At 45.1% G+C, this 14709-nt stretch overlaps 1 protein-coding gene across 3 annotated transcripts in view; it reads left to right on the top strand.

The window, feature by feature from the left end:
• The first annotated feature begins 1134 nt into the window (after positions 1-1134).
• Positions 1135-14709, top strand: part of ADD3 (adducin 3) — a 176868-nt gene continuing 163293 nt past the window's right edge. The window contains exon 1 of one of the 3 annotated variants that reach the window (XM_062215331.1): positions 1135-1271. The gene's annotated coding sequence lies outside the window, so the exon portion shown is untranslated. Of the gene's footprint in view, positions 1272-3162; positions 3427-14709 lie in introns of those variants that run through there. The other 2 variants (XM_062215330.1, XM_062215329.1) reach the window with 2 other exon arrangements.

Below are 14709 nucleotides of genomic sequence, written 5' to 3'. Positions count from 1 at the left end.
AATCACTTAGTATCTCTGGTTTGCAAAACAATTTCAGAATAGTGGAAATAATATACCTTGGTAATGTTTTTAAAATAAAATACTTGCTTTTAATCCATATTTTCAAGAAACAAATTTAGTGTGGGACATGTTTGCATTATATAACAAATATAAACATGTGGATGTCATAAAATCACAGAATTAGGAAATTTTAATCCAACTTCCTCATTTTACAAAATAGGGAACTAAGGGCCAAATACAGTTAGTTACTTGCTCAACATCACAAAGGTAATTAACAAAGTCTGTACAAAGTAAATTAATGCCAGAATATTTTCCAGTTTTCCCATTAATATTTCAAGACCACACCTATGAACAAAAAACTCATTCAGTGCTTAAATCAAAGAATATTAAAAATAAAATTTAAGGTCATAATGTGTCATGTGAACGTATCACATTTTTAATAGTTACTTTGTAGATTCATATACATTTGTTAATCCACTTGAGTTTCTTAATTTTGCTGATCACTGAATTGCCACTGACAATGTAGTTACTTTAGCTCTTTTTTGTCTCTTGATAAATGATATTGTGATTTTTATAACATATGAGTACATGTGTTCTAATACTGGCATTCACGGAGATTCTGTGAACTCTTAAAGGTTTTATTAGGACTCGATTGGTCTCAGTGACATGGATTTTACTTTCTTATTCTTTCACTCCTGTATTAAATATTAAAAGCCTTTCTTTATAAACTTATCATTTTAGTACAAAGGTTGGACATTAAATATTGTCACATATTACTAATCAGTTTCAAGACACATGATTTTATTTTTGCCATTGAGGTTGGGGCTCTTTAAAATTGTTGCTTCTAGCATCTCATTGACTCACACTAAAAACCAGAGCTTCAGTCCCTCGATCACCCAATTAATTTTAACCTTGACCTCCCACAGCTGTACTGCTTCTACACAGTCCAAAAAAAAAAAAAAAAAAACCAACCCAACTGCCTGATTCCACCCTTTCTGCTTCTCGCGAAGCAACAGTGGAGAGGAAAAACAAAACCCATTCCTTTAAGAAAGATTCCGCCTCCTCTCCCCAGCGAGCGCCCAAGGGTAATCGTGGAGTCTCCACGAAGTCACACACTCTACTACTGCGCCCCGGGGAAGCCGCGCCGCCGCCGTGTGGGGCTCAGCGGGTTCCTGTGCAGCACTGCGGACGGCACACCTCGACAGCCGAGGCGCAGGCACGTCCACCGCCCGGGACTCCGGGAAGCCGCGGCTCTTCGGCGGGTGAGCAGAGTCTGTATCCATTTTGTCCAGGAGCTGTGGGAGAGGGGACGATCGTGGAAACGCGGTTCGCCAGACATGCTTAAAATGAATTATGTGAATCTGCCTTCCTGGAGGTGGGGGGGGGGGTGTCTAGATTTGTGACCGGCAGATGCCCTGTACACTGGTGACTATTATCTGATGTGTGCCTCAGCATACTTTTTTTTTTTTTTGCAATTCATAAAGATCAACCGTAATGCATGCAAAGCTTTTTTTTTTTTTTTTTGGCTTTTTAAATGCAAGAACACATCCAGCCACTCCCAAGCTCTTCCTCAAATACTGCAGATATTTTAAAACGCCAAATAAAATGACAGGCTGAGCATTTAAAAAAAATATTGTTTTCTTCCCAAAGCCGGGAAGCCGTATCCCTACCATTCTTAAGGAGTATTTCAAAATATGAAGGCATGGTTAGATTTTGAGCAAACGGGGGGATGATGGTAGACTAAAAATCTGTGCAGCCCCAGTCCGGGGGAGAGAGAGAAAGCGAGGATAAAAGGAATCCCAGCTCGTGCCAAGATGAGATTCATTTTCCACACTTCCTATGTGGGAAGAGGAAACTACATTTTAATTAGCGCATTTTTCGGGAGGAGACGGGGATGAGGATGAGGGGGACGGCGAGAGGTCTTCGAGGGGGTGAGGAAGGAAATGAAGTGGACGGTCGCCAGTGCCTTGGGAGCCACGGCAGATCAGGGTGGGGAGCGAAGTTTGCCGTGTGCGTTAGGGTGGGGTCGACCCCAGGGGCGTGAATCACCGGAATGGCGCTCGGAGGGGGTGTGCAGCGGGCGCCTCCGTGCCCGCGGAGGACGTGCGCGCGGGAGGGCTGTGCGAGCCGCGGGTGGCGGCCAGAGGCGCGCGCCGCCGGGACGGCTGTGTCGAGAACAGGTTGGGGTGGGAAGCGCGCCCGGGCGGCGGCGGGTGGGCGGCCCGGTGTCACCTGTGGATGCACCCCCACCCCCACTCCCACAGCCCCGCAGGCGTGAGTTGCAAAGTTTGCTCGGCCCCGGATTCGTCTCCAAGGCCGCTGGGGTCGGCGCCCGGTCCCTTGGCCTCCCTGAGGTCAGTTCTCAGGAGGTGGCGAGGGGCCAGGGGCCGGAGCGCGAGCGAGGGTTTCCGACGGGTCCAGACCTGAGGGCGCCCCTGCCCAGCTCCTCGGGGGAGTCGTGAGCTGAGAAGGGGGCGCCCCCCAAAGCAGCCATGCCGAGAGGGAAACCCAGGCCCCTCCAACGCGGGGGGCGTGCGGAGTGTGTGGAACCTTGGCAGTGGCCTCCCCCTCAGAAGAGGCGGCAGCCCGTGTGGGCGGTGGAGGCTAAATCTGAAAGCCGCGACCCCAGCCTCCAGCTTGGTGGCGGCGCCGGGATTCGATCCGGTTAGGGCGGTAGACGTTTCCGAGGCGGCCCCCTCCCCCTCGCGGTCGGGTTTCCGTCGGGGTAGTTTCCCCCTCCGGCCCTCAGGGGACGCCACAGATCCGAGCCGCACAGCCGGAGGAGGACGTTGAAGAGGCGCCAGGCAGCCGCCCCGCAACAGGCCCTCCCGGTGGCCGGGGTCCCTAGGCCCCCGCGCCTGGGCTTCACCGATGCAGAGGCTGCGGTCGAGGAGGGGGCTCAGGGGGCGGGGCCGGGGTGCGCGAGGGCGCGAGGGGCGGGGCCAAGGCGCGCGAGGGGCTGTGAGAGGCGGAACCACAGGGAGGCGGTGCCGCGACGCTCGGGGGGCGCTCGGGGGCTGCGAGGGGCGGGCCTAGAGGAGGCGGGGCCGGGCGCTAGGGGGCGGGGCTAGGGCGGGGCCAAGGGACGCTCGGGGGAAGCTCGGCCAGTCCCGCCAGAGCGTGAGCCGCCAACCCGTAACGGTCGCCAGGGCGAGGGGCGGGAGGGGAAGGAGTGGGGTTTAAATTATATATTTCCAAAGCAGAGCGAAAGCGAGAGGCGTCGGTGACCCAGGTGTCGCAGCTTCCTGCTGCACGAGGCTCGGCGTCCAGGTCCCTCCCTCCTCACGCCCCCTCCCCTGGCTCTCCCCTCCCCTTTGGAGCGGTGCGGCGCTTAAGAGGCGGCTGCGGCGGATCGGGCGACCGCTGCAGCCCCGGCGGCTGCGGAGGAAGAGGGAGGGGAGCACAAAGCCGGCTGCGCGCTGCGAGGTAATCCTGAGGGGACGCGAGGCGCCGGCGTTCCGCCCCCGCTCTCGGCCGGGACGCGGCGCCCGCACCGGGGCTGGCTTCGGGGACTCTCCCCGGGGGTCGCGCGGGGGTGGGGACTTGGCGTTAGCCGTTCCCGCGCCTCAGGTGAGGGGCGCGTACCTGCGGGCTGGCTCCGGGGCGCGCGCGGCGTGGGCCGGACGCTCTCGGGCGGCTGCTGCTTTCCCCTGCGAGGGCCGGGAGCTGTGTAAGACCCGGCTGCAGCTTGGGGGGTCCGGGGGTCCTTCCGCCCCGAAGGTGCGCTCCCAGAGGGTGGGAGGTTCCCGCGCTTGGACAAGGTGGAGGAGAAAGGGAGGGAGGGGTGGCTTGTTCCGTTTCTCTCTTCCTCCTTTAAGAAAACTTGTGTTACAGGGTGGAAGTGTTGGACACCCCCCCCCCATCTGCGCCCCCATCCCCCCGGCGCGTGCGCGCGCGCACACACACACACACACACACACCACCCTCCAAACGTACACACGTTAGGTTGCGCTTCCTGCGCGGGGTGACAAACAGAGTTGGCCGCGGATCTGGTTCGCGGGTGGTTGGGGCAGGTCCAGCCGCTTCGGAGGAATGCTGCCAGAGCTGAGGCCAGACCGCAGACAGGTAGAAGAAGCTGGGCCTCTAATGAAAAGCCACGAGTGGCCTCAGAGGCACTGTTGTGTCGTTGTGGAGACTTAATGGCCAGTAGGTGCCCGTTGAACATGGAGAGCGTAAGCAAAAACCACTAATATCCCTGGCACATGTCCTGCTGGAGTTGACCTACTAGAGTGGTATGGGATTTCAACTCCACCGAGAGGCTTGGAGTGAGGGTTACTTGCAAGGTTGACGGAGGAATTGATAAGATTCTGAGGGATGGGACCAGCTACGTAATCGTGTGTGCACTTTTACGTTGAATTATGCAACTTCTTAGATTGAGCTGTAGGAAATGGTTGCTTTCTTTGAACGTATTCCATGTACCTGGTGCCAGGTACATCCTTTGGTTTTGGAAGACTGCTAGTGGGACTGTTATTAAAGGGAATTAAAGTAAGAGCACATTGTAATTTGTCGTTTTTAAATTAATGTGCTTGACCATTAAGGTTTGTAGTGACGATCTGGGACTGACTCGTTTGTAGGGTTAAGTTACTTTTGGAGTATTCGTAGAAAGGTTTTAAATCTGTCTCCATTCTGCTTGCACAGAAACTCATTTTCTTTTGCTAAAAGCCAGCAGAGTAATTTTGCAGAGGGAGGACCAGAAAAAAAAAAAAGGCCACTTTTGCTATATTTAACTCTTCGTGTGTCTAAAGAGCTCAGTTTATGCTAATTCTTACAGTTGACCTAAATTGCTGGCATGTTGGTAATAGTTGCTTTTAAAGAAAAACAGCCGTGTTTCTATTTTGAATGTTAAATGTAACTGAAGGAGTTTTTGAGATAGGTCTGAGACTTGCCATAGATGGCAGCTTTTGACATGTATGATATCAGGAAATGTTTGGCAAACGTTTGACATGATGTAGGTGATCATGTTGCACTTAGGAAATCTGTGTTTTGCATGGTAAGAGGATTATATTTTCATAATGTTGACTGAAAATGAGAAAATTATATTGTACACTTTGCTTTTTCCAACCCCACTTTTCAATAATGTTATACTGGAATAAATGTGAATTCTGCTCAATGATCTGGATTTGGTTTTTGTAAAACCAGAATGTGTTTTGAAGCTTAGAGGACATAATACCAACACAGCTCACCACTCACACAATCCTAAAGCCTAGATACAAGGTGGTGTTCAACTTAGGAGGTTTGTAAGGTTTCCTGAAGTAGACTTATCATGACCGAGTGCTTTTGTCACAGGTAAGCTTACAGCTGGTTAGCTGGTTAATCTCCCACATCTCAAATTAGTTGAGGAGTAGTCATTGGTGGCAGCATGTACATATATGATGAGGGAATGAGAAGTATTTCAGTGGAGGGAAGAAATGACATGAAAACATGGAAACCCAACTCTGAACAACTGAGTTCATAGAATGAAGAGATCCTGTCAGAACTGTAGCTTAACCACATTGTGATATGTAAAGTGCTTGACATAGAGTCTGTATCCAGTAAGTGCTTTTTTGTTTATCATCAGTATGTAAAATGACATGTGTTTTGAAGGCAATTAGTTTTATCATGCTGCTCAGTGCATGAAGACTCAGCAGATATTTGTAACAGCCATTGTTTACTTGCTTTACCTCTGTGCCAGGCAATATTCTAAGAGCCTTATATGATTTAATTTACTTAATCCTCTGAACAACCCAGTGATTTAACAGAGGCATGGACAGGCTAAGTATCTTGCTGTTTCCAAACCCAGAGTCAGGGCCTGTGTCACCACTGGAATTTGGAACTGTTTCACTCATGGTAATCTTTACAAATCTATGAAAGGTGTTTGTAGTATTCTGAAGACTACCAGATGCACATAGCATTTAGCCACACCCTCTTGTATTAATACCGCTGATTGTGTTTACATCAGAAGGTTTGTGTTTAATCTGTATTAAGTAGTCACCTTTTGACTTTGGAAGAAAGAAGATTGTTTTTTGATACACACAACATATGTTTTACTAAGATGCCAGAGTATGTTATCTGTTTAATTAGAGAAGATTAAAGTTTTTTTCATTTTAAGCTTGTCAGTTGAGTAGAGTTCCAAGTGGCCCAGAGGGGTACTAATGCCCATAGGAAATTCTGGTTCTGCCAGAAATCTGTAGGCTTGATCTTCCTTTTGGGTACCACATTAAACTGAGATGGATTTAGCTTAAATTTATTCTAAATTAACTTTCCTTCTAAATTAAGTTTCTTCTAAATTAAATGAAAAGATATAACTTGTACCTTATACTTTGTGTCATTCCTTAAGGAGCTGTGTGTTGCTGCTTCACTGTTTTAGTTGTTATGTCAAGAAATTAATTATAATCTAAATTAGGAGTTTTTAAATAGTGTTTAGAATTATTGTAGATAGCTGACATGTCTTTTGATGATTTAGTGAAATGTTACTATTAGAAAAAAGTTTGAATATAGGTATGTTGAATTAAGAAAGCACAAGTATATTGAAGACACGGTTGCTAACCTGCTTCTCACACTAAATTAACACTTCTTTATTTTTAAAGTTTTATTTATTTGAAAGGCAGAGTTAGAGAGAGAGAGAGAGAGAGAGAGAGATTCCATCCTCTGGTTCAGTCTCCAAATAGCCACAGAAGCCTGGAACTTCACTGAGTATCCCACTTGGGTGGCAGGGACCCAAGCACCTGGGCCATCTTCCACTGCCTTTTCAGGTGCATTAACAGGAGCTGCATCAGAAGCAGAGCAGTCAGGTCTCAAATTGGCACTAATATGGGATACCAGCATTGCAGGTGGCAGCTTAACTAATGTGCCATGACACTGGCCCCACACCTCTTTTTTTTTTTTTAACCATAATTAATATTTAGTAGTCTTTCAGGTTTCTTTGAAAATATTAATGTAGAGTTTGAATAAAAAAAAACTTTAACAAAGAGTGATATTCTTCCTTTTAAACACAGACCAATTTGAAGCTATTCAAATCAAATTTGAAATTCAGTGGTTATAGGCTGGCATGGCATTGAGATTCAAAATGAATGCCTGAATACTTTATTTCATATCTTCTGTGTTAATGCTCATCATTTGAACTTAGGACCCAACCACAATATTTATAGGTGAGATTGTATGAGATCCTTTGGGTTCTGCCAGAGATTAAATTCTACTGGCCAAAAGCCAGTAATGTAATATATACAACTCAAACGTAATGAGTTGTATGTATCAAGGGTATTTGCTAAAGTACTTGTACAAATTAGAAGCCTTTCACTAAGACTTGGGGAAAAAATGTCTTATCGGTTAGGTGAATTTATGGTAGTCCCCCCCGCCATCCAAGGTTTTGTTTTCTATGGTTTCAGTTACCGAGTCAACTGTGGTCTAAAAATATTAAATGTAGGGGCCAGCATTGTGGTGTAGTAGGTAAAGCCTGTGACACCAGCATCCCATATAGGTGCCGGTTTGAGTCCTGACTGCTCTACTTCCAATTGAACTCCCTGCCAATGTGCCTGGGAAAGCAGCAGAGGATGGCCCAGGTATTTGGGCCCCTGCACCCACATGGGAGATGTGGAAGAACCTCCTGGCTCCTGACTTTGGTCTGGCCCAACCCTGGCCATTGCGGGAGTGAACACATCTGGGGAGTGAACCAGCAGATTGAAAATCTCTCTATGGCTCTCCCTCTCTTTCTGTGTAACTCTTTTAAAGAAATAAATCTTTAAAAAAAAATCAAAGTATTAAATAGAAAGTTCCAGAAACAATTCATAATTTTTGAATAACTTATTACAGTGTATTGTTGTAAGTGTTCTATTTTATCATTGTTAATCTTTTATTGTGCCTATTTTATAAATTACTCTTTAGCATGGGTATCTATTTATAGAAAAAAGAGCATATTATGTGGTTTGATATTATCCATGGTTTCAGTCATCCACTAGGGGTTTTGGAACATATCTCCTGTGGTTGTGGGGGCCACAGAAAAAGGATAATTATTTTTCTTCTAGCAGTAGCTAATTATGGACACACACACACACACACAAAACATACTACTGGGAAGAGTCTCTTTTTCAGGGAAAGTTAAAAGTAATTCACTTGGCTTTTATTCAGTAAATAATTGTTGAGTATCAACAGTATTCATAGAGCAACGACTTTATCTGAAAATTGGGTAAAAAGAGGTTTGTGGACTTATTGTTTATTTTATAGCATGTTTGATTTTAATGATGCATCTCTTTATATCTGGATAAATCTCAAAATAAGATTAAAGATCAAATTAATTGTAGAAAAAAATTGCTTTACTTGTCCTAAAGCCTTAGGATGCATAGATAATCAATCTCTGGTTTCCTTAAATTATTTTTGGTTGAATATCTTTGAAAAAGCTCTATTAATTTCTTTCAGGCTTCTAGGACATGACTTACTACATTTGAAGGAGCGGTTTAATGAAAAATATCCTAGAAACCTCAAAGAATGAGTGTGGTTTACAGAGTTGTCCAGTATCCAGTATAATCCTAATAGTAGCATGAGTACCAAAAGGTATAAAAAGTAAGAAACTAACCCTTGGTTTTTTTTTTTTTTTTTTTAAGACTTATTTATTTATTTAAAAGTCAGAGTTAAACAGAGAGACAGAGAAGGAGAGGAAGACAGAGAGAGGGAGAGAAGTTTTCCAATCTCTGGTCCACTCCCCAACTGGCCGCAATGGCTGGAGCTGCGCTGATCTGAAGCCAGGAGCCAGGAGCTTCTTCCAGGTCTCCCACGCGGGTGCAGAGGCCCAAGGACTTGGGCCATCTTCCATTGCTTTCCCAGTCCACAGCAGAGAGCCAGACAGGAAGTGGAGCACCCAGGTCTCGAACCAGCACCCACATGGGATGCCAGCACTGCAGGTGGCGGCGGCTTTACCTGCTATGCCACAGCACCGGCCCCAACACTTGTTTTTAAAAAACTTATCATTCGTATAAGTTTGCTTCTAATTTTTGTATGTATGTGTGTTTAAATGTTTATTTATTTGAAAGGCAGAGAGTAAGAGCACATCTGCTTCTTAAGTCCCCAAATGACTATCCAGGCCAGAGCTAGGAATCAGGAACTCAATCCAGGTCCCACATATGGCTGGCATGGAATCCAACTACCTGAGCTATCACTGCTGTCTCCTGAGTCCATGTTAGCAGGAAATCCAGAAGCAGAGCCAGGACTTAAATCTTTAAAATTGTTTCTTGAGAAGATAGTGTAGACTAGTTTTAACTACGCTAAAAGCAGAGCTGTTTTGTACACGACGTGTAGGCTACAGCATATGTTTATGTCTTTGGAATGAGGCCAGATCTAAATTGAGCCTTTACCTGATGTCGTGCCACCATATACATTACACATACATTTTTTAAAAAGTTGGCTTTATTTAGATCTTAGTTGGAGATGGTAGGTCTTGCTGATGCAGGATGAACTTTGAAACCTCCTTGTTTCAAATTCCTGAAAGATACTATGTGTAGGCAGTACATTAACCAGCCTTTAAATCTGCTGCCTCCTCAAATAAGGCTACAATTTGAATCTAGGGTTATTAAAATTCTGCAGTGGGCATACATGATTTCCAAAAGGTAAAAATTTCCTGCAGCCAATTAGAGGATGAAACCACTTCTGTAATATATGTTTTTTTTGTTTTTTTTTTTTAATTTATTGAGAGAGAGAGAAAGTGTGAGAATTAGCTCCCATTCACTGGTTCACTCCCCCAAATACCTCCAAGGGCTGGGAGCTGGACTAGGCCAGACCAGGGGCCTAGAATGCCATTTATGTTTCCCACGTGGGGGCAGGAGCCAAATTTTTGAGCCATCTCACTGCCTCCTGGGGTCTGCATTGGAAAGAAGCTGGATTCAGGACCTGGAGCCAGGAGTCAAAACCAGACACTCCAGTGGGAGGTGCAGTATTCCCAGCCTGAAGCTTGCTCCTATTTCTGAGAAATTTAAAGGCAGTAACATAATGTTTTTTTTTTTTTTTTTTTTTTTTTTGACAGACAGAGTGGACAGTGAGAGAGAGAGAGAAAGGTCTTCCTTTGCCATTGGTTCACCCTCCAATGGCCGCCGTGGTAGCGCGCTGCGGCCAGCGCACCGCGCTGCTCCGATGGCAGGAGCCAGGTGCTTCTCCTGGTCTCCCATGGGGTGCAGGGCCCAAGCACTTGGGCCATCCTCCACTGCACTCCCTTGCCACAGCAGAGAGCTGGCCTGGAAGAGGGGCAACTGGGACAGGATCAGTGCCCCGACCGGGACTAGAACCCGACCGGGACTAGAACCCGGTGTGCTGGCGCCGCAAGGCGGAGGATTAGCCTAGTGAGCCGCGGCGCCGATCTAACATAATGTTCTTAAAATGAATGTCAGGAACTATACTGTGTATGTTAGTGAAACAAAATCATTTTAATGCTCTCATGTATACACTAAGGCAAACAGTGAATTAGGCAAAACCACAACCTAACTCCAAGTGACACATATGAAATTGTTATTATTTTCACTATTTCTCATATCCCTGTTGGCTGATTCTTGTACTTTCTTACTCTGCCTCTCCCCCACCAAGGAAATGCTCACCTTCTTGATGGAAGGAGAAAGGACAGAACAGTATAGGTTTGAGTCACTCTGCCTGTATAACTTAGCCCCCCGTGGTTGTTTATTGGTTGCCTACTAGATGGGCTACAGTTCCAACAATATAGAAGACAAGCAGGGGGACCAGTAAAGCTGCCACCTGCAGTGCCGACATCCCATATGGGCACCAGTTCAGTTCCTCGCTTGTCCACTTCTCTGCTCCTGCTAATGCACCTGGGAAAGCAGCAGAACATGGTCCAAGTTCTTGGGCCCCTGCACCCACGTGGGAGACCTGGAAGAAACTCCTGGCTCCTGGCTTTGGATCAGCCCAGCTCCGGCCCTTGTGGCCTTTTGGAGAGCGAACCAGTGAATGGAAGAGTCTCTTTCTTTGCCTCTGCCTCTAACTCTGCCTTTCAAATAAATAAATAAATCTTAAAAAAACAAAGGAGACAAGCAGGTTGGAGAAGTGCTGAGCTGTTACTATCTTGGAGATTGGTGTATGTCTAATTTGTCACGAGTAGCAGTGTTTCTGTGAAGTTCTTTCTCAGTGACTCAGCTCACGCTGGGCAAGGACAACATTTCCTTTTCCATACAGTATTCTCATCGTGCCATCTTTTGATCTGCTGGAATGACTAAGTACTGTAGCAGAGAGATGGGTTGATTCAGAGTCCTCATGATAGAGATAATTAGACTTACTTGGTATATCTAAAGAAGTATATTTTAGGGCTTAAGGCCTCCCAAGGGACTCTTAAAGCCAATGTACTTTTTAATCCTTCAGAAGTTAGAGCCAGCAACTATTAGTTGCATTGTCATTTCTCTTCTCATTTATCTTCTTAGAACATGAGAAAAAGATTCTATAAAGTTAGCTTTTTAATATCTGAGAAAGTGGTTTAGGAAGGGCGTTGATTAGCTCTCAAGTAGAGTTGTGAATGGAGATAAGTGCTTCAGATGAGTAGAATGCTTCCTTGCTGCTCTGCTTGAGTGGCATGTAAGAGGTGGAAAGGGGAAAGAGATAGGCATTTAGGTTGATACATTGTTTTTATTCTTTCTTCCCACTCCTAATCATTTTTAAAAAAGAAAAAAAAAAAACTTTAAAGCTCTGTTCCTCTTACCTTGCTTTTCTCTTTTGACTTACTGTGAAGGCTGAGTTCTCTCTCTCCAAGAGAAAGGTGGATTTTTTTTTTTTTTTTTAAGATTTATTTATTTGAAAGAGTTATGGAGAGGCAGAGGCAGAGAGGGAGAGAGAGTCTTCCATTCACTGGTTCACTCTCCAAATGGCTGCAACGGCCAGAGCTGGGCTGATCAGAAGCCAGGAGCCAGGAGCTTCTTTCAGGTCTCCCAAGTGGGTACAGGGGCCAAAGCACTTAGGCCATCTTGTACTGCCTTCCCAGGCCATAGCAGAGAGCTGGATCAGAAGTGGAGAATCTGGGATGTGAACCAGTGCCCAATTGGGATGCCAGCACTGCATGCAGTGGTTACCCACTACGCCACAACACTGGCCCCCGAAAGGTGGAATTTTTAAGGTGATGTATATCTGGTTGCTAAAAAATTAGGCTTGCAATTGGAGATTGTGCTAGAAAGAATTTTCTTCTCTCTCCACACTGTCTGCCTTTTGAATTTCAAATAAATATCTCTGAAACATATGTGAGAAACTTTATCACTTGATAGTTGGGAGCCATTATGTATTTGTAAAATAAATGTTATCAGTGGATCTGAAATTCATGCAGCATTAAACAGTTTTTAGTCTTTTTTCCCCCCAAAGCTAGCTTTGCAGTGATTTTTGTATTAGAATGTTTGATTCTTTTTAGTGCGTCTCAGAAATGTTGAAAGTAATACATCTCATTTTCTGCCTTGGTGAATGTGGATAATGATAAAAATCATAATTCTATAAATACTTCATTATTGTTAGATACCCTAATGACATGTGTGATAGACAAGAATTTGGTCACTAACTGCTGAGAGTCTGGCACCACTATCACAGAATGGAATAGGGAAGGGGCATATTATGCCTGAATGACAAGAGTGAATTTTCTTGACATAGTGAAGGCTCTGAGAAGCTGATTACTTGGTAATCACCTGAGTTAGGTGATTCATATTATGTTTGATGTCTTTTTTTAAAAGATTTATTTATTTACTTGAAAGTCAGAGTTACATAGAGAGAAGGAGAGGCAGAGAGAGAGAGGGAGAGAGAGAGAGGTCTTCCGTCAGCTGGTTCACTCCCCAACTGGCCACAATGGCCAGAGCTGCGCTGATCTGAAGCCAGGAGCCAGGAGCCTCCTCCTAGTCTCCCACGCGGGTGCAGGGGCCCAAGGACTTGGGCCATCTTCCACTGCTTTTCCAGGCCATAGCAAAGAACTGGATCAGAAGTGGAGCAGCTGGTACTCGAACTGGTGCCCATAAGGGATGCCGGCACTGCAGGCAGCGGCTTTACCAGCTATGCCACAGCGCCGTCCCTGGTGTTTGATGTCTTAAAACCAAAATCTTGGGGTCCCTGCTGTGACACAGCACATTAAGCTGCCATGTTTAGTGCCAGCCTCTCCTGGGTGCCAATTCAAGTCCCTACAGCTGTGCTCCTTGCTAATGCTAATGAGCTGAGGATGACTCAAGTTCTTGAGCCCCTGCACCCATGCGGGAGACCTTCAAGAAGCTCCTGGCTCCTCTTGTCTTCAACCTGGCCCAGCCCTGGCCATTGTGGCCATTTGGGGAGGGAACCAGCAGATGAAAGATCTCTCTCTCCAACTGTGACTTTCAAATAAATAAGAAGCAAACAAACAAAAAAGCAACAAAATCTCCTTGGGCTCTTTTAAAGTGGCTGACTTGACCAATCTGCTTTTGATGCATGTGTTTCCAGAGAGATTGTGACTATCAGTTAAGTGCTTTGAACAAAGAATTCCCTGCTTTGTATCACACCCGAATGCCATGGAAGATACTTCCTGGACTTCATTTAATTTGGGCTCAAAGGGAGGAGTGCCATCTACTGAATAGCCAGCATCAAGTTGAACAGCTCCTAAGTTTTCCTTGCAGAGCTATCAGCAAGTTCCTGGAGAATCCAGGCCCAGACTCATTTGGAGGATTTGACAGGATCTTGGTACCAAGGGGAATTGTTGCCTGCTCAAATTTAATTATGTTTCTCAGCGGGAGGCCTAAACACATGATGAAGAACTAATTCAGCACTTGTTGGAATGCATGGGAAAGGTGAGGCCTTCAGAAGTTATTGGGCTTATATTAAAAAAGAGTCTAGCAGTGGTGAAATCATTTTTAAATTCAATGATAAAGAAAATTGTTTTAATGAGACATCTTTCATTTAGTAAGTCTGGCTCCTTGCAGACAAAGATCTCAAGATATACTCCGACTGAAAATCAGCAAACAAACCATTTGCTTAAAATTGAGGTTTTAAGAGTATTTGAGTATTTTGATACTGTCTCAGTTTCTAAGGCAGTGATACCTATTTGAAGTCACTCAGAGTGGGTTTTGTTGTTCTGGTCTGGTCTGTGCAAGTGGTCTCCTGTTTTGTTATTAAGAAACTGTCTGTGGTAGTAGCTGTGGGAGGAACTGGAGATAGTAGAACCACTTACAGGTCAGTGGAGGTTTAAAGTACTTGAAATAGGCCTGCCAGAGGCAGACAAGAAGGTATTTTGACAATATGAATTGAAATAAAGTTTTGAAATTATTAATATAAAATATGCTAGACTGTTATGTCTGTTATATATACTTATTTCATTAGTAACCATATTTTTTACTCCACTAACCCCCCCAAAGATCATGTTAAGTACTTTACATAAATTATCTGAAGTTTAGTGAAGTAACTTGCCGAATATCATGCAATTAATAAATGTTAGAGACAAGATTTGAGCTCAGAATTAATGCCCTTAAACACTGTGATACTGCTGATTTATTTAAACTTATTATTGTTTTTGACTGCATAGAAGATTAATTAGGATGGTATTTTTGCCTCTGCTAGAAAATACAAGTACTATTTTTGTTTTGAAAAAGAAAGGAGAGGGGCAGGTGTTTGGTCACAGTAGTTAGCACTTGGGACGCTTGCATTCCAAATCATAGTGCCAGTTGGCATCCTCCCTTCACTTCCCATCCACCTTCCTGCTGATGTACATTTTAAAAGGTAGCAGGTGTTGGCCGGCGCCGTGGCTCAACAGGCTAATCC

The sequence above is a fragment of the Lepus europaeus genome, chromosome 17 (genome assembly GCF_033115175.1).
Source record: "Lepus europaeus isolate LE1 chromosome 17, mLepTim1.pri, whole genome shotgun sequence".
NCBI lineage: Eukaryota > Metazoa > Chordata > Mammalia > Lagomorpha > Leporidae > Lepus > Lepus europaeus.
This window is presented reverse-complemented; position numbering and strand designations above follow the sequence as displayed.